General features: G+C 44.4%; 1 long non-coding RNA gene across 8 annotated transcripts in view; it reads left to right on the top strand.

Moving 5' to 3' along the window:
• LOC102160613 overlaps positions 1-26,242 on the top strand; it is a 91,047-nt gene that overhangs the window by 17,745 nt on the left and 47,060 nt on the right. For 4 of the 8 annotated variants that reach the window (XR_307885.3, XR_002338832.1, XR_002338829.1 and 1 more), the window contains exons 4-5: positions 19,474-19,640; positions 21,197-21,323. This is a non-coding gene — a long non-coding RNA (uncharacterized LOC102160613). Of the gene's footprint in view, positions 1-19,473; positions 19,641-21,196; positions 21,324-22,594; positions 24,187-26,242 lie in introns of those variants that run through there. The other 4 variants (XR_002338833.1, XR_002338828.1, XR_002338834.1 and 1 more) reach the window with 3 other exon arrangements.

The raw sequence follows: 26,242 nt of genomic DNA, 5'->3' as shown, positions 1-26,242 counted from the left end.
ATTTTACTGCCTCTGCTTTCTTTTTGTGCTCACTTAGCTGGGACATCTTTTTTTCATACCTTCACATCCAGCCTTTCCATGTTTAAATGTGGATCCAGTAAATAATAGTCTATTGCTGCGCTTATTTGGAAAAACAGTTCGCCACTGTATGCTGGAAACCAGAAACTTAACATTTAAGTTCTTATGGACTCAAGGGAGGTGGGCCCCCCTGCCCCCACTGTGTGACCCAGATACAGATGGGGCCTCCCTCTTGCAAGTCTGGTCTTGTGGGACCCTTGGCTCCCAGGGTCCAGCCCTGCTCACCTGTCCTCTGTGTTCCTCTGCCAGCACCTGCCTGGCTCAGCTCTGCTGGGAAGACCACAGCCTTTTTTTCTTTTTTTCCCCAATTCAGGTGAAATTACCATGACATACAATTAACTATTTTATTTATCTATTTTATGGCCACATCTGCAGCATATGGAAGTTCCTGGGGAGGGGGGGTGGTCAAGTCAGAGCTGCAGTTGTGGCCCCAGCCCCAGCCACAGCAATACTGGATTTGAGCCGCATCTGAATTACACAGCAGCTTGTGGCAACACTGGATCCTTGACTCACTGAGGGAGGCTCGGGATTGAACCCACATCCTCACAGAGACAATGTCTGGTCCTTAACCCACTGAGCCACAACAGGAACTCCAAAATTAACCATTTTGAAGCAAATGACTCAGTGGCATTTAATGCATTCATAGTGCTGTGCAGCCACTGCCTCTAGCTCCAGATTTTTTTTTTTCTCTTTTTGTCTCTTCAGATCTGCACTCACAGCATATGGAGGTTCCCAGGCTAGGGGTCTAATCTGAGCTGTTGCTTCCAGCCTACACCACAGCCACAATAACACCAGATCCGAGCTGTGTCTGCAACCTACACCACAGCTCATGGCAATGCTGGATCCTTAACCCACTGAGAGAGGCCAGGGACGGAACCCGCATCCTCATGGATCCTAGTCAGGTTCATTTCCACTGCGCCACAACGGGAGCTCCATCCACACTGTAGCCTGTAAAGCCACCCACCTTTCCCATTTCCCCAAACGCCTCTCCTGCTCGGCACCTCCTGCCTCTGGGAACCTCATTCAGCCTTTGGTGTGTGTGCTGGCAGCGTTCTCATCATCGAGCAGTGCCTCCCGCGCCTCCCTCTCCTCCCGTTTCCCTGGAGAACAAATCTCCTCTTCGCCTCACCGGCCACAGAGTATCCCACTCACATCGAGGTGTCTTCCCGAAATTCCGCTGCCATTCCAAGGAGTTTATCAAAATTACACCTGCAAAGCTCAGTTCTCTGCCTGGATCCTGTTCCCGCTCCTCCTGAGAGAGAAGACAGAGTGGGGTGAGAGGGAAAGGGTGGTCAGGAGTTTATCCGTAAGAGCAGCCTCGGGGGGTCGGGAGAGAGAGCACAGTCCCACGTCGGGTTTTCCTGGGACAGCTGCACTTGGGGCTGTGGGTTCCCTTTCTCCAAAGCAGCCTGTGGTGGAGGATACGCTGTAAGACCCGTGTTCCTCGGGAGTTGGTGCCTCTTCCCTGGTTCAGCTACACGCCGTCTAGGGAAGGAATCTTTTGCGCGAGGGCCACCGTCTGCCTGGACGTGAGATAAAGGAGAGAGAGCAAACGGTGGTGTCGGTTCACGACCATCTAAGGAAGGAGGGGTGTCCTGGCTCATGGAGCGGGCCGGTAGCTGGGCCATCCTTGGTGAGGCATTAAGGCCAGGGATGGCCGTCAGGGAACATGAATATTGCCAGTCAACAGGCAGAAGAGTACGTGTCTTCTGATGGCGATTTGGCGTCTCAGATACTTTGACCACCTAAAGAGAACAAGCCCGGCAAGGACACAACCATTTCCATTTCCCTGCAGTTAAATTCCTTGCTGCGGATCATCCCGTGTTGCCTAAGCCACCTGATTGTTTATTTATTTGCAGTGTGGGAAAATACATGTACCATAAAACTTACCATTTTAGCCATTTCGAAGCGTACGATTCAGTGGCATTAAGTAGATTCACAATGTGGTGTAACCGCCACCAGGATCCAGCTCCCGAACTTCTCCACCATCTCAAACAGCAACTCTGTCCCCGTGAGACACCAGCTCTGCATCCCCCTCCCTCACCCCAGGGAACCTCTGTTCTTCTCTGTTGCTTTGCATTTTCCTGTCCTGAGCGCCTCATACAAGCAGAATTGTACAACACTCGTCCTCAGTCATCTGCTCATTTTCTCCATGTTATGTGTCACCATCAAAGCATTTTAATAGGTGCTAACCTCACAGGAGGTTATTGCACAATGCCTCATGTTTGTGTAATACTTTGCCTCCTCTAGGAGTTTGTAAGGCATTAGTCTGTCTGAGTCTCATAGCAACCCTGAAGGCCAGCCCAGCAGACCTGATTACCTTAATGATACCGAAGTCCAGAGAGGCTAAGTGTGTTTTCTGAAGTCACACAGCAAGTGGCCAGATCAGGCCGAGAAGTCCAGGTCTTCAGATTCTATTCTCTGGAGTGTGGCAGCTTCTCAGAAGTTGGGAATGATTTCCTTCCTTTGGAATCTAAACATAATGTTCAAGTATCTGTGCTTCGTACAAGCAGAGGAAGAATCACGCTACATTGACAGGCCTGTGGTTGGGGAGACTTACTGAGTGGAGTCAGAACCCATGGGAGGAGGGCTGCACATGGGCCAGGGGTGCTGCATGCACATCTGTCTCCAAGTCATTGGTCTCCACCTGCGGCCCGCAGTTTCAGGCTCTTCAGGCCGCTGTCCTTACCAGGGTTTTCTCCCAGGGGGAGGGTTTAGGATGCACAACAGATGTTCTTCCAGAAAAGTTAGGCATTTCTCCAGGAGCCAGAAAAATCAACCAGTGCACAAACAGGCTGGAGGAAATTTTTGTTTTTTCAAGCGCTGAAACAATCAAGATTTCACTGGGTACATGTTTGCAAACAAGAAAGAACAATAAGCATATTCAACATCTCGAGTTTTATTTGCAGTTCTGTTGGGCAAGACAGCCATTTGTTAGGCCTTGATTGTAGCTGTCACTGTGAAAACCCTGCTCAGAGGTGAAAGCTCACAGATGTGTGCAATGGAAAGGCACACCTTGCCGTGTTGGGCACCACGCGCCCTCTTGAAGGCGAGGAGGTCAGGTTGAGCCGAGCAAAGCTGACAACAGCACAGTGAGTGAGACCACCGTGCATGCCTCTGCCCATTGAGCCTCCGAGTTTGAGGGGGCTTTTGCTTTCATGTGGCAGCTGCACGAACATAAACTTTCTTCCTTCCTTTCCTTTCCTTCCTTCCTTCCTTCCCGCACCTATGGCCTATGGAAGTTCCCGGGCTAGGGGTTGAATCAGAGCTGCAGCCGCCAGCCTCCACCACAGCCACAGCAGCGCAGGTTCTGAGCCACGTCTGTGACCTGCACTGCAGCTCATTGGCAATGCCAGATCCTTAACCCACTGATGGAGGCCAGGAATCGAACCAGCGTCCTCATGGATCCTAGTTGGGTTCATTACCTCCGCACCGTGACAGGAACTCCGGTACATAACACTTTCAATGTTACGACGAAGATCTGTTTTGATACGGGGCTGCTAAACTTGTATGGACTTGGGTACATCAGGGTGGGGGGGACCTGTGGGGTCACTGGGGTTCTGTCAGTGAGTTTTCCTAGTGCGTTTCTGCTCTGTCAAGGCAGCCAGCCAGCCAGCCATCAATTGCCCCTCGTGGGAGAGATCTGCCCGACAAATCCATGTCGCCTGGGACCCCTCACCTCTGGACCTAGGCCCTACTGCCTCCCAGTTACTCCAGGTAAAACTGGGGATTGGGGACTGGGGTCCCTGATGAGAACTGGTTATGTACAATTTCCCCAACTCCCGCTGCCCACCCCACCACCTGCATCTTTCTTCATGTTGCTGATTAAGAGTGGAGTGTAGTTACTAGGAATAACATGAAAGATCTCTCATGGACGGAGCACATCCCATCCTCTAGGTGCTATTTTATTTTATTTTATATAATGATTTTTATTTTTTCCATTATAGCTGGTTTACAGTGTTCTGTCAGTTTTCTACTGCACAGCATGGTGACCCAGTTACACATACATGTATACATACTTTTTTCTCACATAATCATGCTCCATCCTAAGTGACCAGACGGTTCCCAGTGCTACACAGCAGGATCTCATTGCTAATCCATTCTAAAGGCAAGAGTATGCATCTGTTAACCCCAGCCACCCCACTCCCACTCCCTCCCCCTCGGCAACCATAAGTCTATTCTCCAAGTCCATGAGTTTCTTTTCTGTGGAAAGGTTCATTTGTGCTGTATATTAGATTCCAGTTATAAGTGATGTCATATGGTATTTGTCTTTCTCTTTCTGACTTACTTCACACAGCATGAGAGTCTCTAGTTCCATCCATGTTGCTGCAAATGGCATTATTTCATTCTTTTTTATGGCTGAGTAGTATTCCATTGTGTATATACCACATCTTCCTCATGCCATCATCTGTCATGGACATTTGTATTGTTTCCATGTCTTGGCTGTTGTGAATAGTGCTGCAGTGAACATGCAGATGCATATGGCGTTTTCAAGGAAGGTTTTGTCTGGATATATACACAAGAGTGGGGTTGCTGAGTCATATGGTAGTTCTATGTGTAGTTTTCTAAGGTACCTCCATACCGTTCTCCATAGTGGATACCAGCTTACATTCCCACCAACAGTACCGGAGGCTTCCCTTTTCTCCACACCCCCTCCAGCCTTTGTTATTTGTGGACTTACTATGATGGCCATCTGACTGGTGTGAGGTGGTATCTCATGGTAGTTTTGATATTCATTTCTCTAAGAATCAGGGATGTTGAGCATTTTTTCATGTGCTTGTTGGCCATCTGTGTATCTTCTTTGGAGAAATGTCTGTTGAGGTCTTTTGCCCATTTTTCCATCGGGTGGTTGGCTTTTTTGCTGTTGAGTTGTGTAAGTTGTTTGTATATCCCAGAGATTAAGCCCTTGTCCATTGCATCATTTGAAAGTATTTTCTCCCATTCTTAAGTAGTCTTTTTGCTTGTTTTTGTGGTTTCCTTTGCTGTGCAAAAGCTTGTCAATTTGATTAGGTCCCATTGGTTTATTTTTGCTTTTATTTCTGTTGCCTTGGGAGACTGACCTGAGAAAACATTTGTAAGGTTGATGTCAGAGAATGTTTTGCCTATGTTCTCTTCCAGGAGTTTGATGGTGTCTTGTTTTACATTTAAGTCTTTAAGCCATTTTGAGTTTATTCTTGTGCATGGTGTGAGGGTGTGTTCTAGTTTCATTGATTTGCATGCCGCTGTCCAGGTTTCCTAGCAATACTTGCTGAAGAGACTGTCCTTTTCCCGTTTTATGTTCTTGCCTCCTTTGTCAAAGATTAATTGACCATAGGTGTCTGGGTTCTCTATTCTGCTCTGTTGGTCTCTAGGTGCTATTTTAAACAGTATACCTTTAGTAAGATTCCAGGTGAGGCAGTTTCTACCCTCATCACTCGCAGTTCACACCCCTCACCCACCCCACGCACCCCAACCTGGGAATCTACTTCCAATCTCTGGGCTGTGCTGTCTCTTCAGTGTAGTGAGGCCCAGGCCAATTCCATTGTTGAGACTAACTCTGAGCCATGTGAAAATTCCTAAAGTGACAGAACCGCAGAAACGTGTTGAAACTGTGCAACTGGCAACTTTTGAACCTCCTGATTGCTTACTATTTATATGTCTTGAATTTCTATGTGATGTCACAGTGTGTTTCTGTCAACCATATCTTTCAAAAGATCAGCATCGTGCGAGTCATACTTCTTTACCAGACAGGATCATTTTGTTGGTAGCTAACATTAGTATAGTACTTTCATTTCCAATGTATTTTCACGAACATTTTATTTGAACATTCAGCAAGCACTTCCTAAATACGTTGTTGACATGAACTTCCACCAGATGGTACTGGGTATCAACAAAGACCTTTAGAAGTTCCTGCTGTGATGCAGTTGGTTAAGAATCTGACTGCAGTGGCTTGGGCTGTTGTGAAGATGAGGGTTTGATCCTGGCCCGGCGCAGTGGGTTAAAGGATCCAACATTGCTACAGCTGTGGCATAGATGGCAACTGCAGCTTGGATTCAGTCTCTGGCCCAGGAACTTCCACATGCCACGGGTGCGGTCATTAAAAAAAAAAAAGACCTTTAGCCTAATAATAATAATAACAATAATATTAATGATAATAATATCTGCTGCATTTTGAGCACTTTGACATTATGCTAAAGGCTCTTATGTTATAAACATTATTTAATTTAATTATTGCAAAGCCCTGTCACCATGAGATAGTAGTTATTATTCACTCCTCCCCCCTTTTTTTAAGTAAAAGGGGAAAATGGGGTGGAGAAAGATTAAGGAACTTGCCTGAGGTCATTACAGTGCTAGTAATGTCAGCTGACACTGCAGACAGGTGAGAGTAGTTACAGAAAAAAGAGACCTGGGACTTAATTACACAGATATGAAAAAGCAAAATGAGGCTCAATTTTGAAGTTTGCTCAAGAACAATCTAATAGATTGTGAGACCCTGCTTTACAGATACCGAAAGGAAAACCATATAGTAACTTCTCAGATGAATATATGTGAAACGCAGAAACTCTAAATAAAATACCAGTCAATTGAGTCTCGTACTGTATTAAAAGCCTTACACACTAACTATTCTAGGAATGCAAAGATAGCTCAAGATTAGAATATCTATTACTAAATTTATCATAAGACAAAAATATGATTATTTGAATCTGTTCCGAAAAGATATTTAATAAAATTTCATTTCCAAGATTGATTACATTTTAAAAACACTAATGGTTTCTCAGTAAATGTGGAATAAGATACTCCTTTAAAATGGTAATGGTGTCTACCTAAAACTCTCATTCAGTATCATACCACTTACTAGTGAAATGCTAGAAGCCTTTTCATCAAAGTCAAGTAGAAGATAAGGAGGGCCACTATCCCCCTATTATTTAATGCTGTTCTGGAAACTGGAAGTCAATGTAAAAATCACACAGAGAAAAAGATAGGAATATTAGATGGAACTTTTAGAAAGGAGAAGACAAGGTGGTAATTATTTGTAGGTATTTTAGCTGTCTACCTGAAAAATCCAAGAGGATCAGCTGACAGACTATTAGAATGAAAAAGAGAATTTAGTAAGCTTGCTGTTATTAAAAGACATACACAACACACAGTCTAATGGAAATCAATAAAGAACATGACTGGGTGGTTCTTGGAAAAGAACTAAATGGCACTTAAACATATGGCGAGATGCTGAGTCTCACCCTTATTAAGAAAAAGCAGCTGAAAGCTACACTGTGATACTGCTTTTCATCTCTCAGATGGGCTAAGATAGAGAAGTCCCTGAGATGAAGGCCTCCTCTGTACTTCCTGTTGGAATGAAAATTGGTCCAACGTCTCTGGAGAGCAATTTACTTAGCCCAGTCTACCAAAATCGCAAATTTCCATACCCTTTGACCTGTCAGTCAATCCTGTATCTAGTACATGGAGAGACTCACATACGCGTACACAGTTATTTCCTGCCATGTTTCTTCGCAGCAGTAAGAGATGAGAAAAAGTTTAAATGCTCATCCGCAGGAGTATGGTTGGCTGCTTTGTGGTGTCCATACTGTGAGGGGAAGGAATGGTGAAAACGGGGGACTTCAGTTCCTTAGTTCCTAAGGTGGGGTCATGTTCACGTTACACTGGGGCATGAATAAAAGCAGGGTGCAGAAGCATTGTTACCATGTAACAAAGAGGATGCATGTGCTTATTTGCATCTGTAATGAAATGTCAGATAAGAACCTGTGATTAACATTGTGTCTCCAACAAGGAGATCCTGCTGAATAGCATTGAGAACTATGTCTAGATACTCATGTTGCAACAGAACAAAGGGTGGGGGAAAAATGTAATTGTAATGTATACATGTAAGGATAACCTGACCCCCTTGCTGTACAGTGGGAAAAAAAAAAAAAACAAAAAACATTGTGTCTCCAGGGGAAGGGATCTTGGTGGAGACTTTTTACTAGTTAACTGTTGTCACTTGTGCAACTTTGAACCATGTGAGTATAACATTTCAAAATTAAATTAACACATGATTATAAAAAAATTCACTTGATAAACCAGCACACACACTAACAAGTTAGGGGATGTATTCACAAATACAAAAGAAAACACTGGGGTGTATATTTAACATCAAATGTATAGGACCTGAAACTGCATAATACGTAATAGTACCTATCTGGGTACCAGTATTTATCCAGATCTTCACACCTGTGTATAACCTTTGACTCAACAATTTCACTTCTCCCGAATTTATGCCGAGGAGCTAGTAGTATATGAGAACATTCCTCACAATCCTGCTTATTATAAGAGTGATAAATTGGAAGCAAACTAAATGTACAATGTAATTTTTTCCCCCTGTATGTTATGGTGTTTTGACATCTTAAGAAACTTTCCAGGAGTTCCTGTCGTGGCTCAGTGGTTAACAAACCCAACTAGCATCCGTGAGGACGTGGGTTTGATCCCTGGCCTCGCTCAGTGGGTTAAGGATCCAGTGAGCTGTGGTGTAGGTCCCAGATATGGCTTGGATCCCACGTTGCTGTGGCTCTGGTGTAGGCCGGTGGCTACAGCTCCAGTTGGACCCCTAGCCTGGGAACCTCCACATGCCATGGGTGCGACCCTAAGAAACCAACACCCAAACAAACAAACAAAAGAACTTTAAAAACAACAAAAAAGAAACTTTCAGGCCGGGGAGAGGCTGCTCCTCCTGGGGCTAGCCAGTTCCTATACCTGGCAAAGGGCTCAGCTGGGAGTATCCCTTTGACAGGCAAACTAAGCCTGCAGACCCCAGGAGGTAGTATTCCTCTGCCCTATCCTCCCAGGAACTGGAGACCCCCAAGCCTGAAGCCTGCCAAAGATATTTAAATTTGCCCATCCCACCTAAGCTGTTTACCCTGCCCGCCTTCCTTTTCCCAAGGAATCTCTGCTAAGGGCTGTGGCCTAGGCCTCCCTGTCTGTGACCTGTGGATATGATCACTTTCTTTTCTTGGGCCTCTCCTGTGTCTTCTTGTGATTGTACTTGACTGATCCTCTTATATATAAAAGAACTCTGAACAAAGACTATTTTTTGACACAAAAACATTCACATTGGATGATAAAAAAGCACATTTATACAACAGTATTATGTTTCCTTTCATGTAAAAAATAAACACTGAATTTCCATTGTGGCTTAGCAGGTTTAGAACCCAACTTAGTGTCTGTGGGGATGCAGGTTCAATCCCCAGCCTCACTCAGTGGGTTAAGGATCCAGCATTGACGCAAGCTGTAGCATAGGTTGAAGATGTGGCTCAGACCGGTGTTGCTGTGGCTCTGGTATAGGCCTGTGGGTGTAGATCTAATTCAGCCCCTCAGGCCTAGGAACTTCCATAGGCCGCAGGTGTGGCCTTAAAACATACACACAAAAGAAAAAGTTTGGAAGAAAAATACTGACATATGAATGGTAGTTAATACTGGAGGTAAGATCGTGGGGGTTATTTTTCTTTTTTGTGCTTTTAAAATTTTTATTTTATTTTTTGTCTTTTTATGGCCATACCTGTGGAATATGGAGGTTCCCAGGCTAGGGGTTGAATTGGAGCTGCAGCTGCCATCCTATACTCTAGCCCCTGCAACTTAACATCCAAGCTGCGTCTGCAACCTACACCACAGCTCATGGCAACGCTGGATCCTTAACCCACTCAGTGAGGCCAGGGATTGAACCCGTATCCTCATGGATACTAGTTGGGTTCTTTACTGCTGAGCCACAACGGGAATTCCATTTTTTGGGTGCTTTTTTTTAATTTCTGGATTTTCTATATTTATTTAAAAAACCATTTGTACGAGTTATCTATTGCTATATTGCAAACTATCCCCAAACTCGGTGGGTTCAAACAACCATCCTTTTATTTGTTTATGACCCTGTAGGTCAGCAGTTTGGGCTGGGCTCAGCTGGTAGTTCTGCTGGTCTCTCCTGGAGTCATTCGTGTGGCTCCAGTGATCTGGTGACATTCCTGGGGCTCTTTGATCCAAGGTCGCCTAACACGTCCATCAGTTGGTACTAACCATCTATTTGCTGAGCCACTCTCTCCAAGTGCTCTTTCATCTGCATTGTGCCAGTTGGGGCGACAACAACCGTGTTCCAAGAGGACAGAGGGAGAAGCGGCAAGGCCACCTCAGGCCATGGTTCTCAGCTCTCCCACTGTCACTTCACCCCAGTCTGTTGATTCAAGCAAGTCACAAGGCCTTCACAGGTTGGAGACACCCCCTTGGTCTGGGAGAAGTGGTAAGGTTATGGTGTGAAGAGGCTAGCGTGTAGGGATAGAAAGAATCACCAGATTCTCTTGGTAAACGTTTGCAAAAGTCTGTCAGGGGACCATCGACAGAAACGGCCCACCGTGGCCAGGCACCGTGATAGCCACTTGCATGAGTTGTCTTGCAGCAGGAGGCCTTGATGAGGGACCTGGTGCTGTCCCGAAGACCAACGGGGAGGACTGGGGAGGTGCCGAGAGGAGGGAGGAGACGGCCAATTGTCTCAGGATCCTTGGCTCTGGGATCCATCTGGCTGAGAGGTGCACTCGCCACCAGGAAGGATCCTGGGCCAAAGTGCGGCCTGAGCAAGATGACTGGCTGGAGACAACCGGAAACTGACCCCAGTTCCATAAAGCCTGAGGCTGTGAGTCACGTGGCAGAGCTGTCTCCTAGGTTCCTTCAGCCTGCTGCTCCCCACCTGGGCACCCCTTCCCGATAAAGTCTTTTGCTTTGCCTGCATGTGTGTCTCCTCGGACAATTCATTTCTGAGTGTTAAACAAGAGCCCGTTCTCGGGCCCTGGAAGGAGGCCCCCTTCCTGCAACAAATCTAGCATGCATTTTGGAAAGTTTCTTCTAGTCTCTGTACCTGTATTGAGACACTAATAATAGCTAATGCTTTTGTATTGATTATTTTGTGCCCGACTCAAGATTCTCTTTGGACTTGAAAAAAAAAATTGAAAAAGTATGAAATAAGTCTTACAGTGAATATTTCTCACCAAAATAGATTGGCTGTTCCTCTCCATCAGTTTGAATTAGTGAGATTTACAGCATATGTATCAGAGAAAGAAAACTTCTTTAATTTAGTTCCTGGCTGCCAGACAGATTGTCAGATTTGTGCTAGTGATTATAAAAATGAATTTCGCACAATTCTGCGATTAAAACCCTACTGGCTTTCCACTCCTGATTGTGTGTTGGGATAGGAACCATCTCCCGGTGGCTTAATATTATTAGATTAGCAAGACGATGTCTAACATGACTCCGTGTTGTTCTTGAGAAATAATTAGCTACCTAAGTGGGAAGACCTCCGTGGAATACGAGTATATCTCCTTTTGTAACATTTAAATTTGGAGGCTTAATTATCCTGTGAAAAATAGTCACTTTAGCACTTTAGTCCATTTGGCTATATATTGACATTATTAAAACGCTTTCTTGGTTTTTATGCAAATTGCTTTTTTAAAAAACCAATTTATCTCCTAGCAACCCAAAGTGAAATAAGCACTGAAAAATGACATCTCAAGAAGTCTTTGGGTTCTTAATCCAAATAAATTCCTAGGGTTTATTTGTTGATTGTCTGCATGAACAAATGGTAGATTTGTGCCTGTAGGTACATTTGCAGCTGAGGCACTCTCTAAACTTTTAAGCAGCTAATTAAAGAGAGGAGTTTGGACAAATAAACAGTAGAGTGTGGTACATTTGGTAACCAGTTCTGATCTTTAAGTATGCACCCAGCTGAATGGAAGAACCAACCGTGAAGTTGAAAGACTTGCTCTGGCTCTGGAGTCTGGGGAAGCTTGTTTGTCTTTTCTCTCTTTAGGGGTGCACCCTGGCCAGGGGAGATGGCAGCCAGCTCACCTCCCAGAGCCTTAGCTCTGGCCTTGTAGGGTCACATGACCATCCCGGGGCAGTCGGGGTGATGGAGGATTATAATTGGCCCAGGATGGGTCATTTCCCCACGCCTGGCCAGGGGAGTAGGGTGTGTTCTCAGAAGTGGAGTTGTGAGGCCAAAAGAAGCATTTGGGCACTTGGCCCATCAGATGTTGGCCAGGACCGGGCAGCCCACCTGGCAGGCTTTAGGCATTTTGAACTTGGGTAAGGAATTTGGGGACTTGATCCCGGCCCTTTCGAAGTCTTCTGTACACTAAATTTGAATTTTCCCTTTTCTCCCCCTTCTCCACGTTTACTTCCAAGCGACCAAGAACTGCAAGTTCGGAAGGTGCTTCAAACTCATAAATTCTGTGTAGGCGGGTGTTATTTCATGCTGTCTGGGGAAACACTCTTCTTCCATTTTTCAGGATTGGACATAATTTGGAGAAAAGGTTTTGACAAAAGGTACTTCCACAAAAGAGCAAATGGAGAGGTTAAAAATATTTTTCACACCTCGGGGCAGCTGACATTGTAGTTAGATTCCCGCTTTCCCTTTCCCTTCCTGTAAATACGACTTCCCCTTGCCTGACCTTAGTGACTGTGTGGGAGTCCTTTCTTAGCTCAAAGCCAAGTGCAATATGTAGCAAACTTGTGGTCAAAACCAAGAGGACATTGACTGGTGTGAAACTTCTCCAAAATATCATTTTCCATGTCTCATGGAAAGACATATCTTCTCAGAATTGGATGTTCATTCATCCTTTCCTTCAACTAATATTTATTAAATATCCAGCAGGTTCTTAATAAATTGTGTTGATAGAGATCAACAGCATTCCTGCTTTCAAGGAGCTTCCTTTGAGTTGGGGAGATAGAAGAGAAGCATGAATGAAAAACCAAGATTCCAAGAGTGAGTGTGCTAGAAATGCGGTAAAGCAGCAAGTGTTCAAGGATGCCTCACTAAGGATGAATCGAGAGTTAAATAATCCAGAGTTCTCGTTGTGGCTCAGCAGGAAAAAACATGACTAGCATCCATGAGGACACAGGTTTGATCCTTGGCCTCACTCAGTGGGTTAAGGATCCAGCATTGCTGTGAGCTGTGGTATAGGTGGCAGATGCGGTTCGGATCTGGTGTTGCTGTGGCTGTGGTGTAAGCCAAAGGCTACAGCTTCTTTTCGACCCCTCGCCTGAGAACCTCTATATGCCATGGGTGTGGCCCTAAAAAGACCCCCCCCCCAAAAAAAGAGTTAATAATCCAAGTCCATGGTGTGATGAGTTGGGGAGAAGCAGCTCAGGCAAGGCATTCCAGGGCCCTTAGGCAGGAGGCCATTCGGGGTGCTCAGGAACTAAAAAGGAAGCATGGGTGTCGGGTGCAGCGTGTGGGGAAAGGGAGGTGGGTCGGGGCCAGAAAGGGATTCCGTCGGCAGGACCAGGGCCATGGTCAGGAGTGGGCATTTTGATCTTCGTGCAACAGGAAGCCATCAGAGGGCTGCAAGTAGGGGAATGTCACATGCAGCTGGGGTTTAGAAAGGTCATGCTTGCTCTTGTGAGCAAGGTAGGGTGCAGGTAGAAAGAGCATGGTCCAGCTCTGGGTGGGAGCAGACCCGGCAGAGCTTGTTAATGAGATGGGCAGACAGGGTGAGGGGTGAGAGGAGGGTGGAGGATGGGGCGCCCCGCCTTCCCCTGGCTCTGTTCTTCAAGGGAAGCGGAGACCCCTGGGCCCTGGGGAAGCCCGGAGCCAGATTTGGCTGCATATGTGAACTGTCTTCTCTGAGTCTCTGACAGTACCTGGGTGCTGCCTGTGCTATCTTGAGAAGTCAGAAAATCCCAGTCCGAGAACGACAGAGAATTTAGTTCTGTTCAGTGAGACAGTTTAATTCCAGTTGAGACGTTGTTTCTGTGCCAGAAAACAAGTTCTACTCAATCACTATCCTTGTGTGACCCAGGGATTTATTTTCATCATTTATAGTAGTCAAGCTGAACTGCACCAGAATTAGGTTTTGATGTGCATTTCAATTAAACAGCTTCAAAGCCTGTGGTTTGGAGGCATGGACTATCAGCAGCTCTCAGAATAGCATCTGCTCCTCACCTGAAGCCAAAAGTGCTTTTGGAAAACCCGACGACCACCGCCCCCCACTCCACCCCCAGCAAACCCATGGATTCTCTGGGAAGTCACTCCTTTCCCTGCAGGCCTCTGGGATGGGGGCCCAGCTTCCCGCTGGCACTCAGGACTCTCTGGTGGATGCAATTATTCTAAAAGTGGGGAAAAATGCATTTGGTGATTAATAGCTGTAACCCTGATAAATATAGCATTTCCAAGGCACTTTCACATATAATATGTCATTTGTTCATCTCGGCAGCTCTGTGAGGTCACAGAGGCTCGTCCTTTTAATCCTTCTTTCTCCTCACTTTGCTTAAATTCCCCCAGATCCAAAAAGCCCCCACCCCTTCCCGTTATTTGTGCAGCCTGCAAACTCTCCTGCCAAAGAGCTGAGTGGGAAAGGAAGTGACTGCGCGGGGCACAGAGTCAGAGGAAATAACAGGAGAAAATCCTTCTGTTATAATTTCAAGTAAAAAGAGCAGGAAGCAGCATTGCCTATACAATCTGGTAAGGCTCTATTCAACATGCACATGTGCCTAGAAAAAAAAAAAAAAAAGACTTGTAGGAAACATTCCATAGTGTTAACTACACTTGTTTTGGGACAGCAGGATTATAGGTGATAGTTTTACTCTGAATTTTTAGTATTTTCCCATAGTTTTAAATAACGGATATTCATAGTAGGTATTCATTGTTTCATTCATTCGGAAAGGGCTTGAGACCTTCCAGACAACGTCTTCCCTTGCTTCAGCACTGTGCTCCTGCTGTGGGTGGCCCGTGAGGGCATCCCGCCTTTCTGGCTGGAGGGATGGACACATGTATGACTCAGAGGGAGCCAGTGATGTCATCACATCCCCTGCCCCAGTTCAGGGACGGGCGAGGAATCAAGCCAGGTCACACCCAGTCCTCCCTCTGGTCCTGGTAAGTGGAAGAGGAGGACAGGAAAGAGGGACCAAGTGATGCAACGTAAGGAAGACTCAACCTACATTGCTGGCTTTGAAGTTGGAAGGGGCCACAGAAAGGGGAGTGCAGACAGCTTCCAGAAGCCTGAAAAATCAAGAAAATGCATGTACCCTCCAGCTGCCAGAAAGAAGCAGCCCCACCCAGACCTTGACTTTAGCCCAGTGACACCCATTTTGGTTTTATGCCCTTGAGTTTGTGGTCATTTGTTGCAGCAGCAGGAAACTCATACAGGAGGGGAGAACCCAGCTCTGGATGTGGGGAGTCTGGGCTTGGTCAGGGCTGCACGACACAGCTGCAAGCTGACTGCAGACCCCACCCTGGTGGGTTTTGGGGGACCCCTCCTGCCTCCTGAAAGTGGTGATATTCAGGGGAACTGTTGGTAATGGTGCTCCAAGCACACAGCTTCAGTTCTGGGGGGGCCGTGCTGGGCCCTGGGATTAATGAACCGAAGCTGGAGAGAGTCACTCTGGGGTGTCAACAGTGGGCCTTCTTCCCAACTGTGTCCTGCAGGAACAGGGGCCCTGGGGCAGAGGGGCCCTGCCATCTGGGAGCCATCAGCAGACAGGAGGTCAGCTGAAGGGTCCAGGGGCAGGTGCTGAGTATGCCACCAGGGCAGCTGGAGTCCCAGGGGTCTGTGGGACAGGTCAATGCTGGGTGCTCCCTGGTCTCCATTTCTGTGTCACAGACACTGAGTTAAAACCAGCCAAGGGGAGGAGAAAAGAAAGGAACGTCACTGGAAACGGGGGATAAATGTCTCTGTCTTTGGGTCAGAAAAGATCCATTCCTGAAACAAAAGCACAAGTGGAAGCCCTCATGTTGTATGTCAATGATCTCATTTAAAATACCATCAATCTGGGTGTTCCCATTGTGGCTCAGCGGGTTACGTACCAGACTAGAATCCATGATGATGCGGGTTTGATCCCTGGCCCCACTCAGTGGGTTAAGGATCTGGTGTTGCCACGAGCTGTGGTGTAGGTCACAGACGTGACTCATATCTGACATTGGTGTGGCTGTGGTGGAGGCCGGCAGATGCAGCTCCGGTGTGACCCCTAGCCCAGGAACCTCCATATGCTGCAGGTGCAGCCCTAGAAAACAACAGACAAACAAAAAATCAGTCTAACAAACTATTAGACAGATGTGTCCCATCCTCCTCACTTGACAGCTGCATCTTCATAAGAACAATTTAAAAATATGTTTAAATATGTAACATTTTTATTGTATTTATTTACTCATTTTTTGTCTTTTTGTCTTTTAGGGCCACATCTGCAACATATGGAGGTTCCCAGGCAAGGAGTCCTATCAGAGCTGCAGCTGCTGGCCTACACCACAGCCACAACAACGCAGGATCCTTAACCCACTGAGCGAGGCCAGGGATCGAACCCGTATCCTCGTGGATCCTAGTCGGGTTTGTTAACCACTGAGCCATATCGGGAACTCCTAAATATGTTAAAATTTTAGATCTATGTTAAATATTAACACATTAAAATAAATGTTATAATAGATTAAAAATATGTTTGACTGTAGTTTTTACCTGATGGAAAGTTGGCAAAATACCATAGATGACCAAATTTAATTATTGTGTTTATGTATACACATTTTGCTGATGGGTCAGTAATGGATGGGTGAGTAATAAAATAGAGATGCCGGATTTATAAATTATATACTTATGGATTAAAATTTATATTTCTTGTTTTTATTTGAGCAAAATTATTGTATTTTCATATAATGTACATAGTATATGAAATAATGCCAAATTAGACATTTCTTTTTTTTTTTTTTTGTCTTTTTGCCATTTCTTGGGCCGCTCCCGCGGCATATGGAGGTTCCCAGGCTAGGGGTCGAATTGGAGCTGTAGCCACCGGCCTACGCCAGAGCCACAGCAACACGGGATCCGAGCCGCGTCTGTGACCTACACCACAGTTCACGACAACGCCAGATCCTTAACTCACTGAGCAAGGGCAGGGATCGAACCCGAAACCTCATGGTTCCTAGTTGGATTCGTTAACCACTGCGCCATGATGGGAACTCCCCAAATTAGACATTTCTTGAGTTATCATAATGCTTAGGTTTTTAAAAAAATTTATTTCATTTTATTTTTGACTGTGCCTGTGGCATGTGGGAGTTCCCAGGCTAGAGATCAAACCCATGCCACTCAGTGGCCTGAGCCCGTTGTAGTGACAATGTCAGACCCTGAACCCACTGTATCACAAGAGAACGTCCCTTGTTTTTTTTTTTTTTAAATTAATTTCAAGTTGGAGAAACTTTATTCTAAGGCGTAACTACTAGAATCATAAATAAGCTACAAGCGATACTTAGAGTCCAAAATGGATCATGAACTGTACGTATCATGCTCACATATTATAAAAGAATCAAATAGGATAAATTATTGCACAGAGTATAATTTTATCACATCAATTACTATCAGTTATTTAGCCATCTCTTAAAACCTTGTCTAGATTGATTTAATGTTTCTTAACTCCTTCTTTCAAGTGTTTTAGTGTTGGGATATTACAAAGAAAACTGAAAATATCAGTAAGTTGCTCATTTTTTTTCACATCTCACTCAGCTGAGATTATTCCCTGATCCATAACAGCCAGAAAGTATTCTCTGTGGAAACTAATTGGGGAATTGTTTTCATGTAGATCTTCGTAGTCAGCCAATTATTTTTTCCTTGTGTTAATTCATATATTTCAAAGGAATGCCACAGATTTCATGTATATTTTTAAAATTTCTCAAAAAGGAGTTCCTGTCATGGTTCAATGGTAACGAATCTGACTAGTATCCCTGAAGATGCATGTTCCATCCCTAGCCTCGTGTAGTGGGTTAAGGATCCGGCATGGTTGCGGCTGTGGTGTAGGTCGCAGATGAGGCTCCAATCCTCTGTTGCTGTGGCTGTGGTGTAGGCTGGCAGCTGCAGCTCCAATTCAACCCCTAGCCTGGGAACCTCCATGTGCCGAGGGGAAGATGGAGAAAAAAAATGGAAAATGATGGAAAAAAATGTCCCAAAAAAGTTTTAATAATTAACAAATGAAGTAGCTACACAGATTGTTCTTTTGGAAGTTTCTGATAACAGTATTGAGAGCAAGCAACGCTGTGTACCAAGCAGCCGTGGACGGTGCAAATTCACAATCATTTCATCTTCCTCCCTGCTGCTCTTTTGGTGGCGCTTTTGTGTTTTTGCTTAACTCGTCTCCTGTTTTGTGTAAATTAAATCTCATTGCTTGAGAAGCAATTAGTTGGCATTTCCAGTGTTGCCTGAGAGAGTTGTAAGGTCAAATGTAATGTATATTCGATTGAGCTGTTCCCATTCTGGGAAGATCCAGAAGGTACTTTTTATACTTGCTTAATTATTCTGAAGGACACATCACTAGGGACTAACCTGAGACCATGTCTCCTAGTAACAAATCCAGACTATGAGCCATGTATGGGAAGCTTCTGAATTTCTGGCAAAATTCTGACCGTACTCCTTTTCCTTACCTGTTCTGCGTGTGCTGTTTTCATTGACTTACCCTCAGCAGCCTTTCAAATTAATGCCTAAAATCGAAAGTTACTTTTCCAGCTCTTTACTTAAATCAGAACTGTACTTCTAGGTGTGAAAACAATGCAATATGTTCTTGTTTTCTTCTTCAACAACACATACAGCAAATGTTTGTTCAACATGACTTTTGTCAGTGGTTGCACTGACAGCCAGTTGCACTGAGTAATGTTTACTTTTGTTTTTATGTTACATACGAGTGATTCTCTCACTTCCTATCTGCCACCTTAATCATCTCATTTTAAGTTATCCTAGGCAGTGTGTATTTATTGCTTTTACCCATCTTACATATTTGGCCATCCTAACATAAAAATTAGAATTATTTCTGTTAAGCCTAGAAAAACTGCATTGCTTTCTGTAAATATTGTGCTGCTACTGCAGTAAAAAGTACCATAGCTCTTGGCTAAACATTGGGCCCCAAACAAAGTTTTTTCAGAACACGACCACAAGGTTCTAAACTGGCATATCTACTTGTCATTGTTGAACGCAGTTGGTGGTTTGCCATTTATTCAGCCTATTTTGAAATTTCTGGTGCTTGCTTTTTTCATATGTGTGTGAGTGACATTTTGCATTATTTTAATAAAAAGTCCAACTATTTTTGGTCACAAATAACTTCTTTGGCTGAAGTTGATCTTGAAATTGATTGTGAATTATGTAACACCTTATATAACAACGTACTCTGTCTTTTTCCTTGGACTATGAAAACCCACTTTTAGAGGTTCTTTTTTCCATTTGAAGGGACATTGGTATAAAGTTAAGTACCAAGTTTTCTGCCATACCCATCCAATGAAAAATGATATTAGCTAATTTGAATCAGACTGTGTTTTGCTAGAAACATTCTCATGCGGTCAAAGAGGGTTTGATGTGATTTTTAGCTCATCCTGCTGTAAATGAGCGACACTCCAGACAGTTTATCCTTCTCAACCAATTCGCTGTGTCATAGACGGATTTTGCTACATCTTCCAGTGGACAGGCCAGTGTGGCGCTTGTTGCTGCTGAGTTGGAAATTCATTGGGAACCATCCTCTTTCTCATTCTCATGCCTGCGTCAGTAATAACATCATGTGGTAAAGAATATGAGCTTCCAGGGATTTCATCAAAGCTCTTGAAGGTGTGAATTTTCCTTGAATAATTTTTTTGCTCATTTTCATTGTTTTGATCAGTAATTAAAACTTTATTAAACATAGAATTTGTATTGTCTTACTAACAAATTTTAGGTGGGTGATGCCTGACACAGACTTCTCACTTTTATTATTATTATTATTATTATTATTTTTTGTCTTTTGTCTTTTTTTTGTTGTTGTTCTTGTTGTTATTGTTGCTATTTCTTGGGCCGCTCCCTCGGCATATGGAGGTTCCCAGGCTAGGGGTTGAATCGGAGCTGTAACCACCAGCCTACGCCAGAGCCACAGCAACGCGGGATCCGAGCCGCGTCTGCAACCTACACCACAGCTCACGGCAACGCCGGATCATTAACCCACTGAGCAAGGGCAGGGACCAAACCCGAAACCTCATGGTTCCTAGTTGGATTCGTTAACCACTGCGCCACGACGGAAACTCCTCACTTTTATTATTTTTAACTTTAAAAAATTCAGGCAGGGGGAGTTCCTGTAGTGGTTCAGTGGTTATCGAATCCGACTAGGAACCATGAGCTTGCGGGTTCGATCCCTGGCCTTGCTCAGTGGGTTAAAAAGATCTGGCTTTGCCATGAGCTGTGGTGTAGGTTGCAGACGCGGCTCAGATCCTGCGTTGCTGTAGCTCTGGCGTAGGCTGGCGGCTATGGCTCTGATTTGACCCCTAGCCTGGGAACCTCCATATGCTGCAGGAGCGGCCCAAGAAATGGCAAAAAAAAAAAAAATTCAGGCAGACCACTTATGTGAAGATATTCTGTTTTTTCTTTTCTTTTCTTTTTTTTCTGAGTTCCACTGTTTTTTGTTGCTGTATTTTTAGGGCTGCACCTGTGGCATATGGAAGTTCCCAGGCTAGAGTTTGAATAGGACTTGTAGCTGCTGGCCTATACCCCAGCCACAGCAACGCCAGATCTGAGCTACATCTGCAACCTGCACCACAGCTCATGGCAACGCTGGATCCTTAATGCACTGAGCGAGGCCAGGGATCGAACCTGCATCCTTATGGATACTAGTCAGGTTCGTTTCCACTGAGCCACAACGGGAACTCCCTGAGCTCCACTTTGTATTTTTTATTCCTATCATGATCTTGCTTGATGTTTACTCTCAGTGATTTAAAGATTAAAAAATAGGATGTAGTTGTACGTAAAGTAAATACAATTTAAGTACATTTATATCAAAAAGCAAAAGATAGCAAATGTGATCCAACAAATCCACATTATTGTTCATGTTTTTAAGTTACTTTCTTTTAAAGTAGTAAAAATATCTATTAAAATTAAATGGGGAAATGGTAAGTATTAATAAGCATAAAAGTGAAAGTTTTTTTTAAGTTGAATTTTTATTTAATTTTGAAAATTTAGCTACTGATATTAAATAGCTTACAAATATAGGATTACTTTCAGTTCTAGTGTTCCGTGTCCAGCTAGTTGCAAGCATATAGGAACTGGTACTATGCTTCATGCATGTTATATCAAGATCCATAAAAAACCAAAATTTAAGAGTAATATGAATTATTTAACTATTTCAAAATGTTTTTCAGTATGTCAGGGCCACAAATTGGAATATGAAGAAAAATTAGAAAATGGACTTTCAGCATCACAAAGAATGCTTCGGTATGCAAGAACCTCTTGTGTTTGTCCCACCCAAGAGAGCATGCATTTGACAAGGTAATTAATTAGCTGTTTATCTTACCTAAGCACTTCTGCTGCTCACATCCTCCCCTCTTCGTAGCTGTGTCTGCTCCTTACACCTACAGGTACAACCCCAAACCTTCATGGCATTTGAGCGCTGGTATTTTTGTTTCAAGGACATAGCACAAAAGCTATAAAGCCATGTGTCCCTAGGGCCTGAGCCATGCTATTCCCCTGAGCGAGTGGCTAGGGTTGCCAGTGACACCACGCCAGCACCACCTGTCGGATCCCCAGGGACAGTGTGTGTGTGTGTGTGTGTGTGTGTGTGTGTGTGTGTGTGTGTGTGTGTGTGTGTGTGTGTGTGTGTGTTGTCCAAGCCCCGGAAGTTCAGAACCCAGCACAGAAGACCCTTTTCCTGAAACTGAAGCTGACGTGGACGTTGCAATACTTTTATGTGTGGAGAGGTTTGGGAAACAGGCTTTTAGTCTCTCCATCCATCAACCCATCCATTTTTTTTCTTCCATCCATTTACTGAAACAAAGAAAAAGAAAAAAAATGCTGCTTTTTGAGTACCTCCTGTATACCAAGTATTGTGCTGGCTGCTGGAGTTACAGACTGGGGCACTGAGAACCCTTTTTTGGGAAGGTTGTATGGATGGAGCAACACTGGAGATGTTCCTGAAAATGAGTGCTCCCCCGGGAGAGAGGGAGAAAGACAGGTTATTTAGAGAGAACAGTTTTTGCAAATGCCCAGATGCATGAGAGGGCTTTGATGTTTAGGTCTGAACATGGCTGGAGGGCAGGGCTCCAGGGAGCCGTGGACACACAGCATGTCTAGAGAGGTACACTGGAGCCTGGTTCCCCTGAAGGAGTTGCCAGGTGAAGGAGTTTGCACTTTATCCTGTAGGCACCAGCATGGCATAATCAGGTACATAGTGTTGGGAAGGAAAAGCTTTTCCTTCACCCTCTTAGGTTCGGTGCTTGGGGTATTGCAAATTAAGCTCACAAAAGACAGACTAGTGGAAGAAAAAAATAGATTTAATTACATACATACAGGAGAGTCACCAAAAAAAAATGTGACTAAAGGAGGTAATTAGAACTTATGGCTTATATACCGTAAGATGTTCTGATGCCAGTGGCCCATGGACCACACTGAACAGGAGAGCTTTCACCGCAGCACGAGGTGGAGATGGGAGGAGAAGAGTCAAGGTTCTGATTTCAGCTGCAGAATAGAATTACCTGGTCTCTATCCAGAGCTATCACATCCCAAATCTTTGGGGGCGGGCCTCATATCGGTGTCTTGTAAAGCTCTCCAGGTGATTAAAAGCACAGACAAGGTGGAACCAGTATCAGGCACTACCCTTCCACACGCCATCCCACTCCTGTGCCTGTCCATCAAGGTCTCTGCCTTCTCATGTCAGGACTGATTCCTGGCAGCAGGCATGGAACGGCTCTGGGGAACTGAAGGACAAGCGGAAGACAGATGCCAACAGGATAGAAATTAGGACCGTTCTGTCTCCATCTTCGCTGTTGTTTCTGATTTTGCTGCCTCACAGAGTCAGAAAAGCAAAAGCAAAAATCTGCTGTTGTTTACCCTAGTTGGGTAAACATCCTTGAACCCCGAGCTGCTACTGCTATCCACGGAAGATGAGCGAGGCAGAAAGCAAGGATGAAAAAACATGGTGTCCCTTTGTTTTAAGGAATGTCAGTTATTCTTCTAATTACAAAAATTATACAGGCCGATGGTGAAAACCTTCAAACTGATGGACAGGTAAAACCCAGAAAGGGGCAGTCCCAGTATCTAGTTGTTTTATTTTCATTTCAACTCGGATAAAAGAACTCACCCCGAAAGAAAGGCACTGAAGCTCCGACACAATTGGAACTGAAAACAGCGTTCTTGTCAAGGTTCCAGCCCATTAGTTGTTCATCTTCCAAACTTTCACAAATGTGAAGCAGCGCTCATCTTCTCACCTGGAGCGAGCCCTACTTAATGGTAGTGATTAACTCTCTAGCTCAGAAGGCAACTGGTTATTAAATAACAACCTCCTGCCACATTATCTTTCTCCAAAACAATGCACTCACAAACCCCAGGGTTCTTCCTGCTCAAGCCGCGCCATGGCTTAGAGGCAGGTGGCACACACAGATTCAACCCAGGCAGGCGCTGCACCTCCAACCATCTCCTCTCACTGGAGCTGTAAGAATATGTTGCAACAACTTCCACTAATTAAGCTTGCTTTCTCTGGTTAAAAACCTACAAGTTTGTGCTATTGATGAAATGTTAAGTCACAAATCTGTTAATGGAATTAAGGAAATAAAATATAGATTATTTTTAAAACATTGAGTTGGCACAATTGTGGGACATCTGGGGAAGATATTAAAATTCTGTGAATTCTTGAGCACGCCAGAGAAAGGAGAGGCGGGCAGGACTGCAGAACCAGGCAGCAGGGTCCGTTCATCCGAGATGGACACACAACCTTGGGATTAGGGTTCATGTGGGTTGGGCTGTGTACACCTGTAGGAGGCCTGTCCATTCATTAGAACTAAAGGGAGATGGATCCTGTTGGAAGCGTCTATTTCAAAAGGATCGAGGGCCGAGAAACAGTGAAAGAATGAAGGGGGGGTTGGATGAGATAGCTGGTGGTCTGGCTCGGACGGTGGTGTAACAAGGAGAGGATAAATTAATGGGCAATGGGGAGTATTATCGTAGAGGCCCGTGGAGAAGACCTTTTGGCCCAAAATGAAACTTTCCAGTCGACTCAGGTTCTTTTATTTCCCCACATGAGGTCAAGAGGAAAGTGGCATCAGTAGGGATCAAATTCAGTCCCTTTTCATACTCGCTGCGCCCTCTCTGCCCCTCGTTGTTTCTGATGAGTTAATGTTGATGCCGCCAATTCCATTCACCTTCCCGGTGTGGCCTGAGCTCTCCAGGTCTCATCGTAAGCTCGACTCGGGAACCCTCCTGGGGAGGGAGCGGATTTTCAAGTGGAGTCCAGTTCCTCACAGTACAGTACTCTTGTGAGGACTTTCTCTCCCGTTTGGTTGCTGATGCCCTTTTGCTTGGAGGAGCTCATCTACAGATTCAGAATCTGCCACAAGCTCACCTTCCAGGAAGTGGTTTTCACTCTTTATTTACTCTTCAGAGTGACCGGTTGGTGTTCTAGAATAAAAATGGCCGCTGTCCAGACATGTCTCATCTTTCTGAGCCATTGCCTCACCTTTGAAGCATCTATGAAGCAATTCAAGCCACATCGAGGCCAAGGTTGAAAATAAATCAGGGGGAGTTCCTGTCGTGGTTAACGAATCCGACTAGGAACCATGAGGTTGCGGGTTCGGTCCCTGCCCTTGCTCAGTGGGTTAAGGATCTGGCGTTGCTGTGAGCTGTGGTGTAGGTCGCAGACGCGGCTCGGATCCCACGTTGCTGTGGCTCTGGCGTAGGCCGGTGGCTACAGCTCCGATTGGACCCCTAGCCTGGAAACCTTCATATGCCATGGGAGCGGCCCAAGAAATGGTAAAAAGACCAAAAAAAAAAAAAAAAAAAAAAAGTCAGGAACAAAATATGAAGGCGAAGGTCCCTGATGGGAAGGGAACACGGGCCATATATTTTTAGATCCACTCTAATCAACCACAGTTGCCTGGTTAATTCAGGTAGAAACGGGGTCTCTTTCCATCTAAATGATCTGGGTAATTTAAGTTGTGAACTTCGGTGTGCTCTGGTAGACACTGATTAAAAATGACTCACACATTAGTCATCAAGTAATAACTAAATACTTTGGAAAAATGACTCCCATCAGAAGTCTTGATTTCTTACTCTTCGTGATGATCAAAAAGTTATGAAAGCTCACGAAATATATTGTTAAGTGAAAGATGCAAGGTGCAGAACCATGTGCATATGCTACCATTCATAGCAAAAGTAGGGGAAGAAGAGTATATGTTTTCATCGGGCTGTAAATGCTTTAAAATCTCTGGAGGAAAAAGAAACAAAAAAGACATTTAATAGGCTCGTTTGCTGTTGGGAGATATGAGGAATTGGCATCCTTTGGAGATTTTTTAACATTTGAACCAGATGAATGAATAATTTGGCAAAAAACCCAAGTTATTATTTAACTTAAAACCCTTTATGCCAAGTAATTGGTGATTAGTGGCTAAATGCAGGAGGGTCACGTTGAGATACTCGACCAGCTTCTCTCTCGCATCTGTCTTTTGGCTGAAGGGAACCATTAAGGCAGAAATAAGGGTGAATGCATTTGCCTTCTCTCACAAGCAACTTAAGAAGAAAACTTGACCATCAAGCCTGAGGTAGCAGGAAGAACCCCAATCACAAAGAAGGTTGCTGGCCAGCCTGTGGGGTGCACCCTCCCAAATCTTGAGTGCACCTCTCATGTGGATTCAAAAATGGTTTAAATGCCATTAAACTTTTATGTTAATATAATCTCTATCTCTATTTTATATATATATACATATATATGTATATATATATAATATCAACATTTAATATAAAAACATTGAATTATATAGTTTCAATGAATAAATTACATGCTATGGTTATATGAACTATATCTCTGTAAACTGTTAAATCAGACAAAAACTCTGCCCGTCTTCTCACTTGTTGTAACTCTTTGAACACACCAGTGTTCCAGTGCCTTTAGGAGGGCTGGCTCAGCAGGGCGCCAGTAAGTGTTTGATGACTGAATGCGATTCACATTAGCCATAGGGGTAGTTCCCATTTACCTGCTAATTCTCTCTGGCTTTTATTGGTAACCACTCCCGTATGACTACCTGGATCTCCATTTCAGGAATCTGCTCATTTTTTTCTTTTACAAGTTTTATGGTTAAAAGCAAAACAGAAAACCTTTTAGGTCTCTACTCGAGAAGAAATCACAACTCAACAATAAAAAAAACCAAGTATCCCAATTAAGAAATGGGCAAAGGTCTTGACTAGACCTTTTTCCAAAAATG

This window comes from Sus scrofa, chromosome 14 (genome assembly GCF_000003025.6).
Source record: "Sus scrofa isolate TJ Tabasco breed Duroc chromosome 14, Sscrofa11.1, whole genome shotgun sequence".
In the NCBI taxonomy this organism is placed as follows: domain Eukaryota; kingdom Metazoa; phylum Chordata; class Mammalia; order Artiodactyla; family Suidae; genus Sus; species Sus scrofa.
This window is presented reverse-complemented; position numbering and strand designations above follow the sequence as displayed.